The following is a 5,882-nucleotide window of genomic DNA, read 5'->3' as shown; positions in this document are numbered from 1 at the left end:
GAGATAGTGAAGGACAGGGAAAGTCTGGTGTGCTTCAGTCCATGGGGTCACAAAGAGCTGGACATGACTGAATGGCTGAACAACAACAGGTGGTGCTAGTGATAAAGAACCCGCCTGCCAAAGCAGGAGGCATGAGATGCGGGTTCAATCCCTGGGTCGGGAAGATCCCCTGTAGGAGAGCATGGGAACCACTCCAGTATTCCTGCCTGGAGAAGCCGTTGGAAAGAGGAGCCTGCCGGGCTAAGGTCCATAGGGTTGCAAAGAGTCAGACATGACTGAAGCGGCTTAGCATGCACACAAACACAGCCTCTGCAATACATGGATTAGAGCAGGCTGCATACGACAGTGTCCTTGTATTGAAAATCTTTCCGTCCTCTTGGGGAGGCAGGACACTCCAGGGGACCCATGACACCAGCAGCAGCTGGGCAGCTGGATGGGGATGCCCTGATTGTAGGCACAGCAGTGGTGCAGGGGAGAGGGGCCTGGCTCCCCTGGTGAGGGCTGCACCTCCCCCCACCGTGAGATGGCTCCCCGAGGCTCCTAAATGTGCTGTTTTGTCGCCAAGGCCTCCAGCTCCAGGGCGCTTTCCAGCAGGACAACCGGGAAACAATTAATGTCTGTCTGGGCTGTGCTGGGGGAGCTCGCTGTGGTTGGATCTGGTGCGCTTCTCCCGCCAGGGCTGGTGGGCTGCCACCATACCATCTTCTGTCCCACGTGCTTAGCTTGGGTGAAAAACAACAGCAAATGCTTTCTCGCTGGGCGCGCTTGTCTCTGCACACCACCATCTCTCCCCTCATCCTTCCTGCGCCTCTGGTTTCCCGGAAGAGAAAACGTCTCCAAGAGAAAGCACAGATCTGTGTGAGCTGCTCTCCTGCTCCAGTGCCCCCTTACTGCATCCCTACCACCGTTTAAAGCCAGACTGGCACTACCTCAGCTCCGGGACACTAAGGTGCCATGGGGCACCTGCCTCCCAGAAGGATTAGGGCCTCCATCCCATGTGTTTCGTGGCATTTGTCCAAACCTCTCTGAGTGAGGTGGTGAAGAGGTGGTTAAGAATCTTCCTTAAGAAATGCTGTGTCCCTTCTCCTGGGAGGGCCAGTGAATTACTGACAAAAAGAATTCAATGGAATTAGTTGGGATGAGACTTTAGGTAAACCTGGGATCTCTGCCTGTTAATTGTAGCCCCCTACTTACACAGGACCCGTAGTCGAGAGCCATTGCATAGAACAGGGATCTGAAAGGCTGGGTTTCGGCCAGAGTAAAACTGCTGGAGAATGTTCCCATGATCAGGTGAAGGGCTCCTGTCATCACTGAGAAAGCTGAAGAGCAGAGCAGGGGGTGTCTTTTCCTTGTCAAGAACTTTCTAGGGTTCTTCCTTAAATGACTATATCTTTTCAAGGGAAATAGTACTACTTTATCCCAAGAGTAATTTTGATATGAAAATCTGTGTTTGAAAGAATAAACTGTGACCCCAGAAAAAGTGTCTGCCTTGAGACACAAGAAACCCAGTTTCGACCCCTGAGTCGAGAAGATCCCCTGGAATTGGAAACGGCAACCCACTCCAGTATTCTTGCCTGGAGAATCCCACGGACAGAGGAGCCTGATGGGTACAGTCTATGGGGCTGCAAAGAATCGGACGCTACTGAGCGTGCCTGTGCTCTGAGCCTTGGGTTCACCATCCTGCACTCATTGGTTGGCCTGTTTGCACCCCAACAGGACTGTGAACATCTTTCCTGCATTTCCGCATCCATGGCACAAAGCACACGCCCTCTACTCGAAAGACGCCTACTAAGTGCCATTGGCTGTAGTGCGAGGTCTGTAAAGCACCAGTGCAGGACACTCTCCTGGTGCTGACTCTGAGTCAAGAGATTAACATGCAGGAGATTCGCTGGGGAGTGAGAGAAGCAGCACTGGGTGGTGGGAGAGTTGAGCTGGGACGCGATGAGGACAGAGCCCCGGAGCCGTCCCACAGAGCCAGAGTCGGGGGCAGTCTCGGCCCTCGGCTCCCAGTCTTCCTTGACCAGTCACTGGGTGACAGCTGTGCTGGGAAGAGGATGGGACCCTGGCCGTGGATGTGTCTGCAGAGAGCTGTCAGCCCTCTACACTCTCAGCACCTGAAAACAGTCTGCGGGCCCCCTCGCCAGCCCCTAGCACCCTCTCAGGGCCTGGGTTCATCATCCAGGGGCCGTGCTTCCCCCAGCGTGGGTTGCACACTCCTGCATCATAGATCCCCTGCCAGAGCCAAGGAATCGCCACCAGTGACGGGGATGATTCCATTGTGCTGGAAAGGTTAAGAGAAACTGAGGCTACAAGGGGGCGTGGCTTATCTGAGGTTCCCAGCAGATTGGAGGAAGGATCCAGATGAACTTCTGGGTGTCTAAGGTTCAGACGAGGGTCCTTAGGCGCAGACCAGGGTCCTGGGCTTAGGCTCCTAAGAGCGTGAGAAGGGGAGGGGGATGGTGATGCGCAGGCAGCCATGGTCCAGCCTCATCCAGGGCAGGGGGCGGCAGCCTCCTGAAGAACCCGCTCCCGGGGCCTGGGACCAACACTACGGCACTAGGGATAAACACAGGTCTCATCCCATCCCCTTACCCCAACTGGTCCCAAGAGACCACCCACCCAGGAAGAAAGGCCCTGGTTTCTTGAGGATCTATGAGATCCTCCTAGGAGCCACCAGAGTTGTTTCAGGCGGGGGGGAACTCTGTGTCTCTGACCACCAGTGTGACGGGTCTTTCCATTAACAAGAGTGGGTGTCAAGGGATAGGACCTCCATTCATAAGAGCAAATGGTCACTGTTACACATTCACAGCTTGGAGTCACTATCCTAAGGGTCCTACTTGTATTAACTTGATCCTCCCAGCAATCCCACAGAGGCTGTGCTACCTGCCCCTTAGAGCGAGAAAACACAGGCACAAGAGAGGCTATGGTTCCTCCCATGACAAGTAGCTCAGCCTTCAGCTGTGCCGCCCATGTGGGTTTTAATGTATATTTTTTCAGCAGGCGTTATCACTCCATTGTACGAAGTAGGAGACTGAGGCTTAGAAACAATTAGCAATGTCTTGAAACATCACTTCATGGGAAATAGATGGGGAAACAGTGGAAATAGTGTCAGACTTATTTTTTGGGACTCCAAAATCACTGTAGATGGTGACTGCAGCCATGAAATTAAAAGACGCTTACTCCTTGGAAGAGAAGTTATGACCAATCTAGATAGCATATAGAAAAGCAGAGACATTACTTTGCCAACAAAGGTCCGTCTAGTCAAGGCTATGGTTTTTCCTGTGGTCATGTATGGATGTGAGAGTTGGACTGTGAAGAAAGCTGAGCGCCGAAGAATTGATGCTTTTGAACTGTGGTGGTGGAGAAGACTCTTGAGAGTCCCTTGGACTGCAAGGAGATCCAACCAGTCCATTCTGAAGGAGATCAGCCCTGGGATTTCTTTGGAAGGAATGATGCTGAAGCTGAAACTCCAGTACTTTGGCCACCTCATGCGAAGAGTTGACTCATTGGAAAAGACTCTGATGCTGGGAGGGATTGGGGGCTGGAGGAGAAGGGGACAACGAGGATGAGATGGCTGGATGGCATCACTGACTCGATGGACGTGAGTCTAAGTGAACTCCGGGAGTTGGTGATGGACAGGGAGGCCTGGCGTGCTGCGATTCAGGGGTCGAAAAGAGTCAGACACAACTGAGCGACTGAACTGAACTGAACTGAAACAATTAAACATGAAGAGACAGATATACATGCACATGTTCTGGGGGGACTTCCCTGGTTATTCAGACAGTAAAGAATCTGCCTGCAATGTGGGAGACACAGGTTCGATTCCTGGGTGGGGAAGATCCCCTGGAGAAGGGAATGGCTATCCGCACCAGTATTCTTGCCTGGACAATTCCATGGACAGAGGAGCCTGGTGGGCTACAGTGCGTAGGATCACAAAGAGTCGGACACGACTGAGCGACTTACACACACGCACATTCTGGGGGGCAGGGGGGTGGTACGCCACACCTCCAAATACAGGGAATGGGGACCAGCAGCACGTGGTGCAGAGTGAAGGGCAGGGCGGGTGCAAGGACAGGAGGGAGGTGGGAGACCCAGCTAGAGATCTAAGTCTGCTGGAGCTGCAGAGCCCCAGAGAGGTGTCAGAGCTGGGGTGGGAGGGGGCGGCTGGAGCAGGGTGGGCTAGGGTGGGACTGGCAGGTCATCTCTGCATCCAGAGCCCGCTGTGAATACACACGTGACTCTTTCTGGGTAACATGGCGCCTGCTTCCTGCAGATTTAATTCAATGTCAGCTGCAAAGCTCTATTAACTAAATTGGCCATCAACCTGCTTGTCTGTTTCATATAATGGGATCTTGCACAAAACGAGTTTTGCACCGTGTTAAAAAGTGTCATGTTTGAATCAAAACTTATTCCAATGTTCGGGCTAATGAAAGCCTCAAGTGAGAGTTGATCAATGGGTCTGGAGGTGTTTCCATGGAAACAGAAGGATGGAGGCAGGTCTAATCCTAAGCCAAGTGCACCAAGGTGATGCTCTGAGTCTGAGGTGCTCATTGGCAGGACCCTCACTCAACTCCACTGGCAAGTGCCGGGGGCAACAGAGACCTGGAGCCAGAGCCAGTGCAGGGTGGGCAGAGAGGGGGCCCCCCACGGAGCTGGAGCCTCTGGATCTGAGTTTAGCACACTCGCTGTGGCAGCCAAACCTGTTTTAAAGGATTTATTTTTGTGTTTTTTACAGGCCTTAGGTGCCTCAGCAAGAAGACTCCCCAGACTAACCTCTCACGTGTGCTGGTCCAGCTACCACAGCCATAGCCAGTTCTAGCACAGCAGGGGCCAGGCCGCCAGGTTGGGGGTCATGCCTTAAGGTGGGTGGTCACGGCAGACCCTGAGGAGTCACTTTCTCTTTATGGTCATGATTCCGTATCTCTGAAATACAGACTAGGGTAAAGCTGCTATATTTGGGGCTGGGAAATGTGCATTTCAGATATCCCCCTCTGCCTCTGATGTGGGAGGATCCTTCACCTGTCCAAGGGGTAGATTCTTCATCTGTAAGTCTGGGAGTGGTGTCTTGAAAGTGAAAAGTGAAAGTGAAGTCGCTCAGTCGTGTCCAACTCTTTGTGACCCCATGGACTATAGCCTACCAGGCTTCTCTGTCCATGGGATTTTCCAGGCAAGAGTACCAGAGTGGGTTGCCATTTCCTTCTCCAGGGGATCTTCCCTACCCAGTGATCAAACCTGGGTCTCCTGCATTACAGGCAGACACTCTGAGCCACCAGGGAAGTGGTGTCTTGGGTCCCTCTCAAAAGATGTCAGCGGAGTTGATATCTGACAGGCCCCGGGCCAGCCATACAGACAGTGAGGTGTCAGGCTGACGCTCACCGCTGGCCAGGAGGAGGGACCACGTGGCCAGTGCTTCTGCCTGGGACCACAGATCCCTGCTGCAGACAGAACAAGGGCCACCATCCACTGCATAGAAGCCACAAGCTAACACGAAGCCCTTCTGGGCATGTTCCTCCTCTCATATCATCCTTACAGTAGTCTTGGCGGGATCGCTGTTTGGTCCCACGGGGGGCCACGCACTGGGCAGACTGAGCAGTCTTCCACAGCCCCTCTGGCCCTTCTGTGGCGTGGCTGGGACCGGAGCCACCTCTGTGATGCAATGTGTCAACTGCACCCCGGGTCTCTGGCCTCTCCTTTCACCCGCGATCCCCAGGCTCACCCAACCCGCACTGACTGTTGGCCGGGCACCTGTCCCTGAGCGCAGGCTTGGCCCCACGGCCCTTCTGAGCTGGCCTGCGCAGGCTGCCGTGAGGCTGGCTACCGGCCACACATCCTGCCAGTTTCCCCACCCCCACCATATGGCCCGGGGGTCTGTTTTGCTAGGG

This window comes from Bos mutus, chromosome 11 (assembly GCF_027580195.1).
Source record: "Bos mutus isolate GX-2022 chromosome 11, NWIPB_WYAK_1.1, whole genome shotgun sequence".
Lineage (NCBI taxonomy): Eukaryota > Metazoa > Chordata > Mammalia > Artiodactyla > Bovidae > Bos > Bos mutus.
Note: the sequence above shows the minus strand (reverse complement) of the source record.